Consider the following 21,377-nt stretch of genomic DNA (forward strand, 5'->3'; position numbering starts at 1 on the left):
TAATATCTTTACCGATGAGTTGATAGTTACAGTTAAATAACCCTCTTCATAATAATGGTAAAAAAATTCAGAATAGATTAATGTTTTTTTCTTAATTACTTTTCTGTTAAAAATTTTTATTCCTTTTTGAACTTTTTGTTTAAAAATGAAAGAAAATTATACTTTTTTACTACTACTGAACATTTAACTCGATTTTTCAAAGGTGTCGTAAATTTAAAAAAAAAAATTACGTAATAGTTATTCTTCTTTTCTTTAACTTCCGTTAATTTTTACAACATTGGACGAATAATCTTTTGTTAATCAAGCAATTATTATACCGATATATTAGTACTGAATAGATTAATAAAAAAAATTAATTAATTACACCAATCATTAATATAGAGGGCATGATATGGTGTTTAAAAAATTTGAAATCTCAATAAATTTTATTAAAATGATTTTCTGCGAATAGGAAACTACTGTAACAACCTTGTAAAAATATTTAAAAGTAGTTTACTATTCTGTGGTGCTGTTATTCAAATGACAAGACGTCAATCACTTTCTTGTTAAAGTTACTATAAATCGCTGGTACTGATATGACTAATGGTATTTTTACTTACAAATATCATTTCGTCACGAACAAATAATGATATTATTTTTCTTTAACACACATTTTGCAATATTTATCTTATTAAAAAAAAAAACGTATTTTTAAATAACTATTCCTAATTGAAATAACTGTATTAGATCGCTTAATCATGAAATTCCGTTGCCAGAATTTGATGAGACGTGACAGGATATAAGACATTAGATAATTAAAACGGGATATCTTAAGAACAGCTTTTGATTAATCACGTTATATTAATTTTTTTTTAAGTTTAAAAGTTAGTTGAAAAAATGTTTTCTTGGTTTTAAAAATTTTTTAAACAAATATTAGTACGATATAAAACTATATAGGTCAACGGAAAAATGATTATGGAAAAAGATAAAAGCTCTATCCATATTTTATACTGTTATTGCGAATCCAGTAAATAGCCTTCAAATTTACAAACAAAGACAACGTAAAAAACATGAATTACATCTTTATCTTACAAGAATATAAATTTTCTTAAAACAAAATCATTTTTAGGTTAAATTATTTATAATTTAACCTCCTTAAATCGAACCACCTTAATTCGAATAACTCGTTAAATCGAATATTTACTTTTTCCCTTGAAAAATCCTCTTAAAATCGAATTAAATCATCTCCTTTATTCCAAAATTTTCAGGGCTTTACATACATATTATTTCTTGATGAAAACATTTTTTTAAACGTCTTCAATAAAGAATTTACTTACTGTACACGATTTTCAAAGAAGCATAGATACCTGTAAATTCAGTTAATAGTGTATAGCGATTGTCAGTGTGCGCCTGCGAATTTTATGTAAAGGCTGTTTCGCTGGCAGGAATGTCTGCCCAGAAATTATTATTGATCGTTTCAAAACTTTTAGATTTCCATTCGAAAAAATCATGATGAATTTGTAGAACCTTCCTCAATTTCATAAAAAGAATGGAGTGTAATTTGTAAAATTTTAAAAATTAGTATGGACGAAATTTCATTTGACTTGTTCGTACATTTTAATGATGATATTGCAGTTAGTGCCACTCCAACCGAAGATGATATCATTGCGTCTGTGTTACATTCAACCATCGATAAGGATTCCGGTAAAGAAGACAAAACGGAACAAGTAAAAATTTCAATTACACCCAAAGACGCGAAATCGGCAATAAATAACTTTTGAACATTCTTCGAAAGTTCAAGCGAATCAGACGATGGTATATTTTGTGCATAAGTGCAGATTGAAAATGCCCTTGATTTTCAAATCTGCCGGAGAAAACTAAAAAAAATTACAGACTTTTTTTGAAGAAATTACTAAAGGTATTCGCATAATTATTTTTACATAACACTATAAATATTTCGTCTTTTCTAACGTAATTTAATACTACAATACATTATTTTAGATTAAAATAAATTTTTATTAAATTATGAAATTGTGTACAATTTTCGAGTTTCATTATTTTACTAAATAGAAAACTCCCTAAATAAAAAAAAATATTAGTCCCTTGATATTCGAATTAGACAGGTTTGACTGTATTAAAATTACAATTATACGTAATAAAAAATACAATAATCTTTCTTTCATATCCTTTTCCAATCAAGAGATTAAAAACTAAATAAAAAAAAAAACTGAGGAAATACTTTTCTAACTAAAAATCGACTATATAAAAGAAAATTACAATCCTTAAAACAAAAAATTAAAAAAACCGTAAAATAAAACAAGGACTTCTAAATAAATAAACAAACCAAAAAAACATTAATAAAAATGATAAACAAAATAACAGTAATAAAGTACCATGTAAATAAACATTTGAAGATACTTTTTTAAACAATTCGTTAAATTTTACATTTAGAGAAGTTTTATGTGTTTATTTTTTAGCAAAAAAAACTTTGTAATACTTTTTTTTAAATAAATTCAATGTTTTAAAAACACATAGTAATAAAAACAAAAATAACACGATTGTTTTCTCATAGCCCATTTATTTAGTAAGTTTTTTTTTCTTTGAGTAAATTCTATGTTACGTTTTTCATTTATATGTTGGAATAACATCATAGAATTAATTACGTATTTAAGTTACGGGAGAAGGATAACTTTCTCGACCCCTTTTATCTACATCTATATATATATATATTTAAAAAACATGTCGTAAATGAATCATAATCAACGCCCAGTAAAATTTATTGAAGATAAACTGATGAAATTTATATACGTATACGCTCTTCATACGGTGTAAATGCACACTTAAAAAAGAATCTTCTGAAATTCCAAGTTTAAAGGGTTAAAATGAAGTAACAATGAAATTTACTATTTTTATAATTTTTCGATAAAAAATACGGATTTAAACTTGGTTTTTGATGTTTGTAATTTTCTGGTGAATATCTAAAATCTAGTTTTTAGATCCTTTTGAAATTCAAAATTTAAAGGATTAAAATGTAGTAATATTAAATTTTATTATTATTTTTTTTTAATTCCGCTGTAACAAATGAAGATAACAACTTAATTTTTTGTGTGTTTCATCTTCATATGAATATCTAAAACCCAAATTCTAAATTTAAAAAAAATCGACCTTGAAAGGAGGGTAAAGAAAGGTAAAAAAAAATTCGAACAATGATTGCAAATTTTCCCCATTTACTACACTAAACGAAATTTTCATTAGATCTGGGTATGGAAATATTTTTCAGATAAATATTTAAAAACCATTTTCAAATTTTTTGAATTTAAATACTTCAAATGAATTTATACTGAACTGATATAAAAATCAATTTAAGTATGATTTTTATACTTAAATTTAAGTATAAAAATCATAATAAATGTTCAATGAATAAATCTTTATGAGATTTGGTAATTTGTGTTTGTAATTCTAATTACGTATTTTTCCAACGAATCTAAATCTAAAACCCAAATAATGGGTCCTGTACTAAGCAATTGTAAAAAGATATAATACATTGATATTGTTTTTTATAAATTGACAAGGCTTTAATTTTTATTTATTATTATTCCCACAAACATTAAATTAATGAATGCAAAGCGCGCCCTAGCTAGGCGGGAACGCAAGACGAAGCGAGCCGTAGTGGTACAAATATTTTATAATTTAATAGTATTAATCAGTTGTATCACAACCTAAATATATGTTTTTGATGATAGAAAGGTACTGTGATTTGTTTACCGCAATAATGACACAATATATCTCTTTCACGCTGTTCAGGCTTTACACATCAGCTGGAAAATATAATTAAATAGGTCAAAGCAAGGCATCGATTAATGTTCGTATAAAAAAATCAGCTGATTAATTTATGCAGTTATTTTTATAATTATACTCTGCTATGTAAATCTGATACTTATTTCTTGTTTGAGATTATATATTGATTCTAATGAAATATAAACGTAGGACTTTTCCATATTTTTTTTTTGTAATTTTTATCATTATCATGGTTTAGTAACTTAGAAAAGTATATTAAGTTTACGTAAGTTAATGAATATAATACAGGAACACTATCACTTTAAGATCACTACCTTACAGCTATTTTAATAAAGAAAAACTAATGAGATGCTAAAACAAACCTATTTCTGTAAACCGTTTATAAAACTTCATAATAGAGAGTTTTTAATGGAAAAAAAACGTAATATATGAAATCAAACAAAATTCATACATAACGAAAAGAAAAAATTATACTTTTTTTAATTACTTTATTTTATTTATTAATAAAATAAAAATATTATACACAAGGTCCTAGATTCGAATCCAGGGACTTCAGATAAAAGGCTATGATTCTACCAGTCAGCGACGGAACTCATTAACAAATATAACATTTTTTCTTTAATAAAAGATTTAGACTATTACGTATTGATTAATTAAGCCAGCAACCATGTTTAATAAAATTATTCACAGTAAGTATTTCTATTATAGTATTTAAAATTAAAAATTCAAGTTTGTACTTATGGAATAAATGGTAAAAATTTCATACATTACATTTAAGATTTAATAAATGCCTAAAAATATTTAATTTGATAACAATTTTTAAAATTATTATTTGGTTAATCTACATCAAAATAAATTATTTTGATTTTATTTATTTATTTTTTAATATAATTGTTTATATTTATTTCTCGAAATATTGTTTTTCTGAAAATATTAATAAAAAATAAAAACAAAGAACAATTATTTTTTTTATGTTACGTTTATCAAAATAAATTCTTATCGAAATATATAATGTTATTTTAAAAATAATTAGGCGAAATTATTTATTCTTAAAAAATGAACCTTTAATAACTCATGAAAAGATTTATATTAAAAATAAAAAATAGAAATTCAACGAACAATATATATATATACTATGAAAAAGTATATTTTTTAAATTTTGATAAGTTTTACACATTGCTTTCACTACAATGTTTTTTTTTGTAATTACTTCATTAAATATAAAAGTACAAAACCCCCCAAAAAAACAAGATTTTAAAACAGTAGTATTTTACATTTAATTTCAATATAACATGTTAATATTTTATATATATATATATATTTATTTATATAAACACACACACCCACACATATTACTATGTAACTAAATAACACATTTCTTATTTTTGTTTGTGTTCACTAACTGTGAAATAAAAATTATAAACAGATAAACAAATTTTCTTATCACAAACATTACAATTCCTTAGTGAAAAATGTGAAAATTAATTTTTGATTAAGCGTATTAAATCTTAAAATAATTTTCCTTAAAGTTATTATAATTTTATTGTAATTTTTCACTTCTTAACATTTTCTTTGTTCTTTAAAATTGATTTTTTAATTAGATTATCTGTAGAAATGAATTCGGCATGAATAATACTTATTATAAAATAATAATTTAAAGAATATTAAAAAATTGTTGGTAAGTATAAATATTATTAAATTAGAAATGTTTTAAATTGAAAAAAAAAACAAACACAAAAAACAACGATAATATATTTATTACCTTTTCTTTTGTGTATAAAAAGTTGACAAATATTTGTTATCACATTAAAAAAAATAAATAAAATTTTACACAAATAACAATAAGTATTACACGGTCACTAATAAAATAATTTTTGTTCCGGTAAAAAATATGTATATTTTAATAAAAAAAGATAAATATATATAAAATAAATTAAATATTAATTTTAAATATTAAAATAGCGACACTTTCAAATAACGACACCGTACCCTTAAAACAGTAAACAAGCCCGTACGTCCGACGACGCGTCAGCTGGTAATGAACACTGAATTCAACAGAAGTTCCACTAGCTATACCCGTATTATTTCCCTTTATAAAACCAAAATTTCCCAATCATTTAATAAAATTCCCATACGAGAATATTTCCTTTTTATAATTCATTCGTAACGACGGATTTTTAGTGTCGCTAAGTACTAAAGTCACTTTTAACTCCTTTTTATAAAACATAAACTTATACGTAATAACACTAAAAAAAAAAATAACCCTTTAAAAACCTTTTTTTATAAGAATATTACCACCATACGTATTTTTTTTTCCTGAACGAAAACTTATATATTTAAACGGGATAAATATAAAACGGGTGACCATCCTGCTTTTTAGATTAAGTATTGTAGTTTTAAATCCTCTTTGAAGCAAGTAAGAATACAAGTGGTTTTTCTATGACATTCCACTCAAAGCTACTGTATAAGAGTACAAGTTAAACAGAAAACCGTAAGAGCTTTACTACGACAAAACTGAAATCACCACTTAATAATAAAACTAAAAAAAAAGTTTAGATAAAAATACGGTTTAAATAAAGTTTTGATAAAAACTATGAAAAGAAGTCACTGTGAATAGGTATTTTTCAGTTTACTAAGTACTTAAAACAATATTAAAAAACTGAGTATTATATTAAATATTAAAAAAAATAAAAATAAAAATTAGATGTTAAAAAAATTGTTTCCTTACATCTATCTCCTGTTAAAGAAATATAGTATCAACCCTACGCACTTTAATAGAAATATTTTGACCTAAAATTACGTCCTTTCTCAAGCCTTAGTGTTAAGTTATTCCTTTTTTTATTCGATTTTGTCGGGTGGTGTAACTGAAAACCATTCAATTGATGATAGTTGGTTTTTTAAGATTTTATTTCGTTTAAATCTTAGCTTTTCTCATAAAATGAATGTTAATAGTATAATTCTTATTAATGAGAATAATCTGAATGTTTAAATTTTATTTTTATTCTTGTATGATCGAGCCTATTACTTACTTACACGCGCGCGAACAATTTTTTTTTACCTTTTTTTAGCCTCCAGAACCACCGTTACGTATTGCTTCAGAGGATGAGATGAAATGACAATTTTTTATCGTGTGAAAATGCCATGCGTGACCGGGATTCGAATACATATATATATATATGTTAAAATAAATTTAAAAAATTAACAAAAACATTATACAATAGACAAAATTGACACCCGCACGCTCTTTAATTATCCCGTATCAAAGAGCGATGTTTATCAGGAATGTTTTTTTTTGCAGTTGTGTTTTTTAATTTTTAATATTTATCTCTTGTTTTTTTTTACTTTAAAAAAATAAGTGAGATTTAAAAGTCTAGATTTAAATGATTTTCTTTTTTCCTATTTAATAAACAGTGAACTATTACAGTTCACTTAGTTTATAATTAAATAATAGGAGCAAAATTTAAGCTACTATTATCTTTTTCTTCTATTCACCTTCAACTTGGATTTTCGTTTTCCTTATCCATTTTCCCTCAATTAACTCTTCCTTTTCCTCCTTTTGTACCAATTACGTCATGGAGTTTGCTTTTATTCATTCATTTCTCTCTACCCAAGTAGTCATATTCATTTACCTCTCTTCTTTGTTACATATTTTATCTTTCTATTTCCCAACTCCTACATGTGATATTCATATTAATATCTTGGTCTTCCTCTTCACAACTTGTCATTAATCACAGCGTATGATGAAAATTATTCAACTTCATTTCTTTACTATTCAAAAATCCTTATGTAAAATTATTTATTATGTAAAATTTTAAATATTTTATTTTTCCAAATTCTCCCATTCATTTGTATGAATAATTAATTAAATCTATTTCAACATTCTTTGTCTGCTATAAAGCAAATTTCATTACTTTGAATTATTTCTACGTTTGGGAGTCATGATAAAGCAATTTAACCCTCCTAGTGTTTATGCCGACTAGTGTCGTAATTATGAACACAATAATTTGTACTTATAATAATATTTTATATGTGATGTGTGTTGCAGTTGACGACGTAGCGTCAATGTGGGAGGGTTGTTTAAAGAAACATCTCGTCCTAGAAACATTCTTTCACTAGTTTAAAGATAGGTTAATATTAAATTGACTGATTTGATAAAGATACTATTATCATATCCTCAATTTGATTATTGCTTAATATTAGTACCTCGGTTAAGTTTTAAATAACGCAGAGTTTTACCAAGTTATATTAACTACAGAAATATTTATACAGTGTCCGAAAAGTCTGGAAACTGCTTAATTATACAAAATTGGGCGTGACTACACTACCAGAATAAATGTAGTTGATTACTGTATAAAAGAAACTACTTTGAGTTGTGTTTGAAATAATTGTCGGCGGCCATATTGGATCAGCCATATTGAATTCAACTTTATTTTAGGTAGATTTCATAAGAAAACTATCTATTCTGATAAGTGCCATGATTCGACCTCCGGAAAATTTTGACATATCCTCACGTTTCACATCCCCCAGACCTTAAAATCACCGTCAGTTCAAAAGTTTATAAATACATTTATATATACACACACACACACACACACACACACACACACACACTCATATATATATTTCACTTTATTATGGACACGATAACTGCCGTAGTTTTGGGACAAACACTTTCAAACTGATACATAAAATATAGCTACCCAAAATATAGGTCGAGTTTTTTAATGGGTAAAATCGGAACATGGGCTGGAAATGACGGGGCTTTTTTCGAAAACACAAAATATCTCTATAACTTTCTTATAAAGTAAAATATAGAATTTGTTTAAAGTTCCTACTATTCTTTGGATAAGGGCCTAAAAATTATCTATATAAAGGTTTTTGATGTCATCAACCATTGGCCTAGGAGATGGAAAAAATGGGGTTTCAAAGACAAAAAATCATACCTCCCTTAATAAGCAAACTATCGAGTCTGTTTAAATTGGTCGATAGTCCTCTAAACATTACCTAAAACTTTTATCTGTAACAATTTTTGATATGACCAACCCTTACGGCATGGGATGACCAAAATGGTACTGTAATTGTAAGAAGATAGAGCTTATCATATGCTAAACACGTGAAACTTTTTTCACATACAACCATTGTCGTATTGAGTAAATGTGAAGTTTTTCTTAGCTTTAAGGTGGAAATCTTTTTATCCCCTACTTAGCAGTGAAATCTACCTCCGCCTTCCGGCGTACCGAAAGAGATTTTTTTTTTAAATGACATGATGGTCATACTATACATGATTTCAATGTAGATTTGAAGGAGGGGTAATTACACATCATGTAAAGTTGCACTTTCATGCTGGAAACGAGTCTGCAAACCGTTAGGCAAAATCTCTTCTTGTTACTTTCTTATTCGAAATTTATCATTACGATATTAGTTAATGAAATGTCTTAACAAAATTAGAAATAGCAAATACATCGTTATACAATATATTAATGATAAATTTTGAATAATTAAGTAACAAGAGGAAATTTTGCAAAACGGCAAATGACGTGTAATTACCCTTCTTCCTACTGAAAATATTTATCTTGAATGGTGGTTGGAGATGGCCGTTTTAGCCCGATCTGTACACTTTAACAGAATATCTAAAACACAGATGAAACTATCGATGCGGGGTTTTCACTAAGGTTTTACTTATTCATATCTACATTGTAATCATGTATAATATGACCATCATTCAATTTAAAAAAATAAAATTGTATTGAATACGGCAGATCTAAGTTGACCGACAATAACTTCAAACACAACTCTACTTGAGTACTTTCTTTTATACTGTAATCAACTTCATTTATTCTTGAAGCGTAGTCATATTCAATTTTCTATTATTAAACCGTTTCCAAACCTTTTGGGACAATCTGTATATCATTAAATAACAGACAATTTGATATGCAACGATTTGTTAATTGTTTATATGCATGTAAGTATGTATATGTGAGAGCACGCGCGTGCCCCTGTATGTGATGTCGGAAAACCTCCTACATTAATATTTAACTTTGATTGTTGCAACCTACACGTGTCAGCTTTAGTTTTCATCATGTCACATTTACAAACAATTTTATTACATTTCAAAATTTGTTTGAGCAGGATGTTATGTATGAAGATAGAATAAATATGAAGAAATATTAGTAATAGAATTTAATAGAAGCACATAGTTCTTGTTGTATTTATTTATCCAGAATGTAATCAGTTAATCTTTGAGCCCTAAAAACCGAGATTGAATATCAAGTATCCAAATGATAAATTAATTATTTTGTTGCTATTTTTTATTTATAAATGATTCCTAAACACAACGAAACCGTAAGTAAATGGATTAACGAACAATAACATGAATGAAGAGTATAGTCCTCGTAAAATACACACCAATTTTTTTCATTACTTCTCTACAATACATAATTAGTAACTGCATCAACGCACCTGTAATAATAAAACATATAAAAAATAATCACAAATAATAAATAAAAATAACGATTACAAAAAAATAAATTATTATAGGAGTTAACAGAAACAATTTTAGTAGAACAATTTATAATTTAATAATTTCTGACGAGAGTACGACTGATTACACCACAATCAATAAAGTCTTTTAGCCCTGAGGTAGATAATCCCCACGTCCGGAACCTAACATCTACGTTCCACGTCGAGGGCGGCAACATCTGTACTCACGTACATCACATATAGCTGGTTAACGGGGTTCCGAGTTTTGTTTCTCGGATATGCTTTTTTTCGGTCGATTTTCATCTACAGGCCGAATTACAGGACTGGATTTCGCGGCCACCTGCAGATACGAAATTCTTACCGATTATGGAAATGGATTGATACTACCTTTAGAGCTGGCGATGTGGCGGCCACGGTCGAAGTTATTTGCAGGTGTAATAAAACACTGACAATCAAGCATCTAATAGAAGAGTGTACCATATATGAGGACCTCAGAAAGAGGTTCCGTCTTAGAAATAATATTAGTGCTGATCTGGATAATGGAAATGAAGAAATTATAGTTGCATTTTTACACGCCAGTGGACTTCTTAAAAGTCTAGAAAATGAAAGTTTAAAGCTGTGATAAAAGAATCTCTAAGCGGTAGTTTTATATATATATATATAAAGAAAGAAATGGTATTGATAAGTTGAAATTTTAATTTCATGGTCTTTTGAGAACCTTATCTCAAATTTTAATATTGGGGCCCTTTACACCCCGTAAGTGTTTGTGATTGTCCTTGTATTTTTATGTCTTAATGTTTATTGTGAAGTTTGTGTTTTTAAATAAAATGTAGGGGCCCTTTACACCCTTACATATGACGATCCTGATGGAGATAATCATTTCTTTTAAAGAATGTGACAAGGGCTAATGACCTTAGCAGTCGATCCACATAAAAATTCAGGAAAAAAATAATAATAATAATAATTCTTTGAAAACACTTTTAATGGAGATATCTAACAAGAAATTGTAAAGCAATTTATTGCAAATTTAGAAAAGAGAGATTCGTGGTTTAAACAGGGTGAGGGCCACATGTCACACGGTAAGAACAACTGTAGATCTTTTGAGAAAGTTCTTTAGTGAAAAAGTAGTATCGGCTGGCTTATGGCCAGCTGCGTCACCGATTTTTCTCCTGCAGATTTTTTTCTCTGGGAATATCTAAAAGATTGCGTATTCAAAAGTAATCCACACACCACAGAAAAACTGAAAGCCATCATAACTCGAGAATTACGAGAAATTGGAAGATGTACACTTCGATTGGTTGTACGGAATATGAAAAAAAAAGGAAAGGCATGCATAGAAGAAAATGGTAGACACTTTCAACATATGTTATACAAAAATTTGATCTCAATATTGTTTTGCACAAATGTTTATAACTAATCACATTAAATATCATATTATTTTTCTTTATACCGGGTTGCTTTTTTTAGGTTGCGTTTTAAAACAAACACTCTGTATAAACAAAAGAGTAAAGAGTATAAAAAAAGTTTTCCTCACTGCAGCAGTGACCGACTTATACAGCTCAGTAAAATGTAGGTTGTCCGAAAAGCGGGAGGTGTACCATCTACCATAAATAACGTTATTGAAAAGAGTACAATATGTCATCTACCATAAAATAGGAAAATGGGAAAGACTTAAGACCCGAGAGACTTCTACATTACACGTCGTAAAAAGGTAAAACTGGAAAAACCACGTTACAACACTCCATGTAACAAGAAAATCGAAAACAAAAGAGTTATAAGACCCAGTATAAAGAAGACTGTTTGTAAAAAAAAGATAACTATACAGCACGGCTGTAAAATTTATTGATTGTAAAAAGATTTAGCGTAAATTAGAATTATTAAAAATATTATAATTATAAGTGGAAATTGAAAATAACTGATTAATTAATCACGTTAAAACATTTACATTTGAAATTTTAGGAAATAAATCAGAAATTCTGCAATGCTATTTTAGGTTAGGATTGCTTTTTAGGTTAGGTTTGTAAGATTTATAAATAATCAATAAGGCATAGATTAAGAAACTATTAGGTTTGGATAGAGATTGCACTGAATTTAAACATGATCAGTTCATTAATTTATAATTATTTATTTAATTTAAAATTAATCCTGAGGATTAAATATTCTATCATAAAAGGGCTCACGATCGTGGATCTGTTTTTTTTCCAGACATACAATTGTCTCGAAAAGAGTTTCAACAAAACTGAAAGTAAGAATATTTTAAGTAGTTTCCATCAAATTTTATTTTGTTTAGAATATAATAATAAGTAATGCCGATCACCCTGGTGGAGTGGAAGGGATTCGGCCTTTCATCCAGGCGTTCCGGGTTCGAATCCCGGTCAGGCATGGCATTTTTAATAAGCTACAAAAATTCTATTTCCATATTCCCTCGTACAAGCTTCTCCTTAAGCTTCATGCGGAATTAATTCATCAAGCAAAAAATTAATTAATCAAAAATTGATCATTACAACTCTAATTCATTTGTATGAAATAACGGATAAATTCTATTCAAGTTGGAACGAAAAATGTCATGGATCACTCTCATGCTTATGATCTATAAATAGTATGACCAATTTACATAAAAGTAATATGAAAATGAATATATATATTTATTAATAAAATTTATAAAGGTTGTTTTAAGAAGAAACGTAAAGAATTTCAGCATACGTTCTATAAATGAAAATAAATTAAAAATCTTCGTAAAACCAGAGTTTATAAAAGTTACGTCTTTTAATTTTTGAAAACTTTCTTCCTGTTTTTTTCTCTATGGTTAAAATGAAAATAAAATGATATTCTTGAAAATTGAATTAAGGGGTTAATTTGGTAACTTTATACGGTTTTTAACTCAAAACATTTAATAAAGCAGATCCGATAAATTTTATTTGTTACAATTTTCTTAAAAACCGTGCAACAATTTTTACTTAAACAACCTTTTTTTTAACTGTGCTTTTTGTTTGACGTACATCAACTAGATTAAATAAATAGAGTTTTAATTAGTTTATAGAAATTCTATCTATGATAAAATCAATGTGATAATATCTAAACATGAAAAAAAAGTTAAGAAATGTTATTTACTAAAAAAAAACCACTACATACAATTTTATAATTATAATCCAGTATTTTTCCCTAACGTTTCATTCAAGATATGGGTCTAAAAACGCTTTGTTTCTTATTTATATCTTGTAAAAAATTTCTTCCTCATATTTATTCCAAGAATAAAATAAAGGCGTAATGAAATTCTTGAAATTTAGAAGGGGTAAAGTTGATGACATTATATACAGGTTTTTGACTTGAAAAATTTTATAAAACAGGTCCCAGAACAGTATCTACAGTAATTTTTTAGAAAATTATTTTAAAACATAAAAACTGTTTTCGCAATACAAAATATTTTAGTTTTCAGTACAATAACGTTTTTAATTTCCAGTAAAAAAATAAAAATTTTACGACAAATATGTAGAGAATTTAATTCTACGAAAATGTTCGAAGTACTGTCAACTAAACACGAAAAACGTTTAAGAAATTTGACTTAAAGACAAAACAGACGGAGACAGACAAAAAAATAATGTATTATAATTTTAAACAGAAATAAGAATAATTTTAATAATAAAAAATAACTGAAAACAAAGTTGTTATATTTGGCTGGTATTGGTTATTAATCTTAAATAATGGAAAAATACGCATTAAAAAGTTTAAAAATTCAAAAAAATCGATATTTTTAAACTTTTATTGGGTTTTTCACAACCAATATTTTTTTGCCCATTTGCACTACTACTATGTTTAGAAAACATAAAATATTTGGTTAAAAAATATAGAATAAATAAAAAGATATTTTATTCAATTTTTGGGAAACGGAGAGAATTTGAGGGCAGTTTTTTCTTTAAAATTGTAAGACAAACATGTATTCATGATCTGAGCTTAATATAAAGTGGGGTTATTGTTTGATAAATTTAGAGAAAATTGACCCCCAAAGAAAAAAATCTACCACCTTGGGAGATATTGAGCTCAAAACATTTACCAACAAATTGCCCAATACACATGAGTCTCTGTGCCAAATTTCATAAAAATCAGTTTATTCAGTCAAAAATTATAGTACTTCAATCTCGCCAACACACGTGCATACTGAGGCGTGTCAAACCTCATGAATAAAAATTAAAGCTGAAATTACAACTTGTATTTAATTGTGTGACATTGTATTAGATTTAATATGAGTAACGTGTTTTTTGCTAGTATTAAGTAGATGTGTATTATTGTTAAGATGTTGAAGTTCTCGCGCATGCGATCTGTAACTTTATTGGAAGGGGAAGGTAATTATTTTTTTCTCCGGCCGGCTAGTGAGTGGAAAGGCACTGGCACTCTCACTCTGGACTTGGAAGAAGCAGGATCAAGACATTAAGATCGGCGGCCGGGTATGCTGTGAACGGCAGAAGACGAATAACGTAGTGAAGAGTCGAATCTGTATGAAGATGACTTTCTCTTTATGATGCAGCGAGCGTCCGGCCGGCATCAAAGGGAGAATCCTAATATAAAAATTATTAATTTTAAGATACATTATTTCAATAAAATTTCTTTGTTCAAACATACAAATTTCTTAGCGTTGTATTTCATTTCATTAAAAAAGATTCATCAAAAACCAAATAATTTCAGAATTTTTGTAATAATTTTATGAGACCATTCAAAATTTTCATTTTACATTTTTTTTGTGTCGTTCTTGGCACATCATCGGTGCAGGACGAAGCAAGTTCGGCCGACAACGGCGCAATACGTATATGAATATTACCTCCCTTTTTTTTGTTTTTAGGATTCCTGGGTTATCAAACGTGAAGAAATGAAAAAAAGACCTATACACCAATTTTTGACTGATTACCGTACTTTCTTTCTTGGAGAATAGCTATATAATATCTAGAAACAAAATTAATTATTAAAAAATAATAAAGATTAATTGCTATTAAAACGGTATAAACTTCATCATATTACATTTTGTTATTTAGAGATATCGTTAAAAATTATGATTTTTTCTGTTTTTAAATTAGCAATAAAATTCGTGTACTGTATGAATAGAGAAAATTTCAATTTATGAGTATACGGGAAAATTTTTTCTGTGAAACCTTCGAAGTTAGATGAAAGCGAGGGGATCGCGCTTCCGCGAATCGGTTAATCTGATAGTTGAGAGTTGTAATTTTGGTAGGTGGTCATGGTTGGAAGAAGCTATAAGAAGGCGTTAGTAACCTATGTAAATACCCTGATAAAAATATCTTTCTTTTTTTGTTTAGATTCGTAAGGTATTACTTCAGAGGATGAATGATGATAAGTATGAAGGAAAATGATATGTTTCAGGTTGACCATTCCTGAGTGTGATGTGTGATTAATTGAAACCCAACCACCGAAGAACACCAGTATCCACTATCTAGTATTCAAATCCGTATAAAAGTAACTGCCTTTAGTAGGATTTGAACCTTAGAATTCTCGACTTTGAAATCAGCTGATTTGCCATCACGAATTCACCATTAGACCAATCCGGTAGGTTTGGATGGAAATATCTACCGTGGCATTTGCATCGGTGGCATTCATATAGAGGCCAAACTGATGACTGTGATTATTATCAGGTTTGGAGGGACCCCGGTAAAGCCCATCAGGGCTAGGAACGGAGGGGGTGGTGTGGTGATCGGGATTGTCACGAGGCGGGTGTCGTTATCTACGGAAGTTAGGAGATTGTGAGTATCACTTTCTAAAAATGCCTTTTCAGTTTGAAGGATTCAGAATGAAGAATATGTAGTTATCATTTTTGTTGATGAGTATTATAATAGAAATACTCTAGCTGTATATCGTGAAAATGAAAAATGGACTTTCTAATAAAAAGATTCCAAATACAAAAATACTTGCTTCAAATTTTTTAACAAAAAATTATGAATTCTGTAAATTAATATATTTATATTTGTAAATTCTTTGCTTAAATAAACAATGATATATATGTATATGTATGTATAAAGTCGTAAAAAAGAAACTTTAATGAATAACTAAATTTTGACTTCACAACCTGACGTAAAATTAATCACAAATAATTACGCGCTAATTACTAACCCTTCATTTAAATGTAATGTATCATACGGAACATATTTAAAGAATTCTAGCCGAAAAGCAAGTATAGAAATCAGAAAGATATAAATAAGGAACACCCGAAGGAATGTTTAATAAAACCTCCTCTGGATCTACCGAGAAAAATGACTGTAACTTGTTTACGGGCAATTACCGGTTATGACTGTATAAGTAAAAACAGCCTTGCTACGGCGGAGGTGTTTATGATAGGGGATGACACCTATATATAAGGTTGACAAACAGCTCACCGTTCACACGCGGTGAAGAGAGATTGGTGTACATGAATCTTAAATAAGACTACATCCTTAACTGATGCATGTAACTCTATATGAAACGATTTGAATTAACTATCACTACCTTTATTGTATTAAGCTGGTACGGGTCAAATAGTTAAAAGTTATATAATCAACAAAGAATAACAAATTTAGAATTTTTTTTTTAATATAAGTTGTTTTATTATTGTTATTTAAAAATCGATTTTATTCCAAATTTGTTATTGTTATTTTAAATTAAATTTGTAAAACCGCAAAAAATGTACATAAAAAATCCTAGAAAAAATTAATGCATGAAACTTGCATTTAATAAAAAAAAGAAAACGAGGCAGAGAAATAGTGAAAAGAAACTAATTCAGTGTGTGAACTAAGGCTCACAGGAATTCTACAAAGATAGAATATCATTTAAATGAAATATAAACAAAAATGTTTTCTAATATTAAATAATCTACATCTTAAAACTTAATTTTTTAATTATTTTATGGAATATTAGCATTAAAAAATAATAAATATTATTACCTCTTAAAAAATCAGTACTAACGACCAAAATAAAAGGAAAATTATCTTCAAATCTGTAAATAATTTTCATTTTTTTGATGAAATAATTCATCACAAATGTTTTTACAAAGACGCTTGAATATTAAAATAGATATTTGCAATGATAAATACCATACCTGACCGGGATCCGAACCAGGGATCTCTGGATGAAAGTCCAAGACGCAACAACTCCGCCACGAAGTTCGGCGAATTTTTAAAAATTTTTATTATTTTTTTTATTTTATTTATTTAATTCTTTTATTAGGACAAAATTAACAAGATTATAGAATTAAATTTCTCTATAAAGTGAATCCAAATCACGGAAATCGATGTTAGGTAATAAAGAGCTCTTAAATATAAGAAAAAAAGGGCTGACAACACAGTTCTAGGTCCGGGAAAGTCCTAGAACTGTTCCAACCCACAGTTCTAGGACTTTCCCGGACCCTAAAATTGTGGGTTGTTTCTGATGCACGACTTACACACACAACTTAATTTATCATTATATTTAAATACAATATTTTTTTCGTTTATTTAGTTCAATGATTATAACTAAAGGGCTCGCGCATACCATATTTAATCTGTGCGGGAGTGGCGGTACTGTCGGCAACGGTCGGAACTAACAAAACTAATGTAATTTCACAACTTACGAAAAAAAACGCTTGTACGGACGGCATACTGGTGTAGCCGGGAGGCGTAACGCACCAGGTACCGAGTCAACCGGGAGATCGAGTTCGAAACACCCCCGACCGAGATACATATGACTTTAATACTATTAATTTATTTAATTCTACCGCCAACCTGTGACGGCACAACACCGCTGTAGTTCAGAGTATTTTTTTGCGGTGGAAGAGCGATTTTGCAAAAATTTTTCTTTGCAAATATTGTTATTTTTTAATTGTTAATAAATTTGCCTAAAAAAAATAATATCTTAATTAAACGAAATCTCAAGATACTGAGGATGATCTTACTCTACAGACTCATCCCCTTTACTTTTTCAGTTGAAAAATTAATGGCATCAATGCCCCATATATAGAAGTAATGTGACCAAGTCTGGTCAAAATCGGTCCAGTAGTCCTGGAGATATAAGGTGATTTAGAGGACAATATCGATCACACACATGTATATACGAACATTAACATCCGGAAAATTTCCATCCGGTTTTTTGAGTTTCTTCAGTGTCAATACTTCATGATCCGGTGAAAGCCTCATTTTCCCAAATCTTGCTGATTACAATACTTTCCCTTGTAGAGTTATAGCCCTGCTGTTGCACTATCTAGACAGGGAAGTAAAAATATATATAGCCGGTTCGAATTGATAACCTTCTCCCTTTTTTTTGAAAATTTTACTAAATATTTATTTTACTGTAGCGAAATTGTCACTGAACATGTAAATTTACGGAATGAAAATTACTATAATAAGCAAAAGTAAAAATTTAAATATTCGCCTCGTAGTCGCATTTCGTTTCTAAAATACACTATAGTAAAAGTGTAATACAAATAATACGGTACAGTATTACTAAAGTGAACATTCAACTAACTGTATAAAGATGATAAACAATTTATGTTTTCACTTAGTGCAAACGTTACAAGACTTTTCCACAAACGTTAAAAATGTTATTATGTTTAATACAAATATTTGTTTCTTACATAAAACTATTTAAAATTGCTTTTTTTATAATATTTTGACATGATTTTATATTACAAAATGTAGCAAATGTAAAAATGGATAGAAACTAGTAAACTAGTAACAATTTGATTACTGAATAATCTTTTCGTTTATATTGTTTTCCTAACCATTTTCTTTGATATTTTTGTAAACTCTATATATAGATATATACACATATACGCACGCTTCCCAGCACTTTTAATTGTATAAATTCTATTAATTTCTAAAATTTACTGGGTTGACTATATGAAATAAAGTTACATACCGTGAAAGGAAAAAAATTCCCAGATGAAATATATATGGAAAACCATAAATGTAAGAGATACAAATGAAAAAAATACACGCTTTTAAATTTTTGACGTAGTTTCTTAGGAATATATACACATATATATAAAACGTTAAATTACAAAATAAAAGTAAGTAAATTGCTTACAAAATTCAATGATATTTACGACTATTTCCAGAAGTTTAGCAAAAAGACCTATTATATCAAATACACAACAATCTAGAATGAAATAGAGATAATACAATAAATTTAAACAACATTTATAAAAATATCGGCTAATAATAAAAATAAATTATAAATAAATAAAAGACAAAACAGATAATAAATTCTGTTAAAAAATTTAGTACAACACATTCTAAAATAAAAAATCGTTGCACTACAGTGCACACCTTACTGTACGGAGAAAATTCTCCTTACAACTACCATTTATTTTAATTTTCATTCTGTGTCATACTATTTTTTTTAATAAACATTTCTTAGTATACTCGTACATACTAAGTAAAGTTTATAACTCTAGAAACGTAGTTTAGAAAACTATACTGAACAAAATCATTATGTCACATATATAATGATTATAGATTCCGGGTTTAAATTTCAGTTACAGTGGCATAGTGGCAGTTATAATGGCATACGCTAAAAAATGCCCATCACTAAATTTTACGAATAAGCTTAACATTTTTGTCATGAATTGGCCATCTAGGGAAAAAATTATCTTATAAACACACTTAGTTTTAAGAAAAATAAATTCCTGGAGCGTAAGACATAAAAAAAAAAAATAAATAAGGTTCTGTACATAAGTAAACTTGTATCAGTCAAAGATCGTTCCGTTCACTTTCTTGAAGGTTTCCTAACAATAAAGAGGAGGTACAGTCGCCGCCATGTAACTGCGAGCTTGGATGATCAGCCCGCTCGTCACTGTTGTACTATCGTTTACTGAAACATTGGTACACCATGATTAGTCATCTCTTAGTAGCATAAACATGATGCTTCTTACCTTGGGTAGTATTCGTCATCACTCCAAGCCCGCCGTTACTTGGCGTTACTGTGTCTACTCTATAACTTATGCAAGCGCGCTGGAACTGTTTTCAGTGTAAAATACAGTAAACATTTTATCAGTAGATCCAATCCAATGTCATGTATTAATGTATTCTGATTAAATAGTAAAGTGGGAATTACAGTTCTTTTCAGAATTATAATAAATATGCAATTCAATATAACGTCAATATAGTAGCCTCTGAATATGATTCTACCCCTACTTTTGATTTTTCAAAACTTTTATAATATTAGACACTGTTAAACCATTTTCATAAACTTAATTTAAACGAAATCAATTAGAATTGAACACATATACGATTAAATAGTAACATATCTAAGTATTAAAAATAAATACACCCTTAACCATGTGTGAAATTCGAAATAAGTCAGGAGTTTCTCAGGGCTCTGTCCTGGGGCCCGTATTATACTCCATCATTAGTGCAGACTTTACGACTACAGACGAGATTACTGTCGCTTCCTTTGAGGATGAAACAGCTGTACTCGCAACTGATGCCAGTCCGACTATGTCATCGAAAAACCTATAATTTTAATTGGATTTAAGCATCAGATAGTTAAGTTAACATCCATTAACCAGCCAAAATTTAACTATGTGACATTTACTATGAGAAGAAGGGACTGCTTACGCGTCCATCTTGATGGTGTTGTAATTCCGCAAACTGAGAATTTAAGATACCTAGGTCGACATCTGGATCGACGACAAACGTGGAAAGTTTATATATGAGAGAAGAGAGGACGATTTGAGATAAAGTTCAAAGAAATATTCTGGTGTTGGGCAGACGTTCTCGTTTGTCCTTTTCTAATAAACGGCTTGTATACTCAACAATTCTAAATCCCATCTGGACCTATGTAATCGAACTATGAGCCACTATGAGGAAAAGCAATATTACAACGATTTCAAAATAAGCTTATGCAGATGCACCTTGATTTATAATGATTTACAATGAGATCCAGGACTATTTAGCATTACGGTCCGTGCAGAAGGAGGTACAACGTTTTCAGTTTAAAATATGAATTTCGGCTTTAACACACAAATCACTTGGCAGTAAACTTAGTAAAAATATTAGAAGGTTTAATCGATTGCACATATTGGACATAAGTGCCCCTATAGTGTCTTAATGTGTCTACAAAAAAATTGGGTGTGAGTATTGCGCATTTTCTATTCGACTCAAATTTGT

At 28.4% G+C, this 21,377-nt stretch overlaps 1 protein-coding gene across 1 annotated transcript in view; it reads right to left on the reverse strand.

The window, feature by feature from the left end:
- The window catches only part of LOC142330689 (uncharacterized), a 541,635-nt gene extending 536,008 nt beyond the window's left edge, over nucleotides 1-5,627 (reverse strand). Inside the window, exon 1 of the mRNA XM_075376135.1 lies at nucleotides 5,540-5,627. The gene's annotated coding sequence lies outside the window, so the exon portion shown is untranslated. The remainder of the gene's footprint in view (nucleotides 1-5,539) is intronic.
- Nucleotides 5,628-21,377: the final 15,750 nt, after the last annotated feature.

This window comes from Lycorma delicatula, chromosome 9 (genome assembly GCF_047948215.1).
Source record: "Lycorma delicatula isolate Av1 chromosome 9, ASM4794821v1, whole genome shotgun sequence".
In the NCBI taxonomy this organism is placed as follows: Eukaryota; Metazoa; Arthropoda; class Insecta; order Hemiptera; family Fulgoridae; genus Lycorma; species Lycorma delicatula.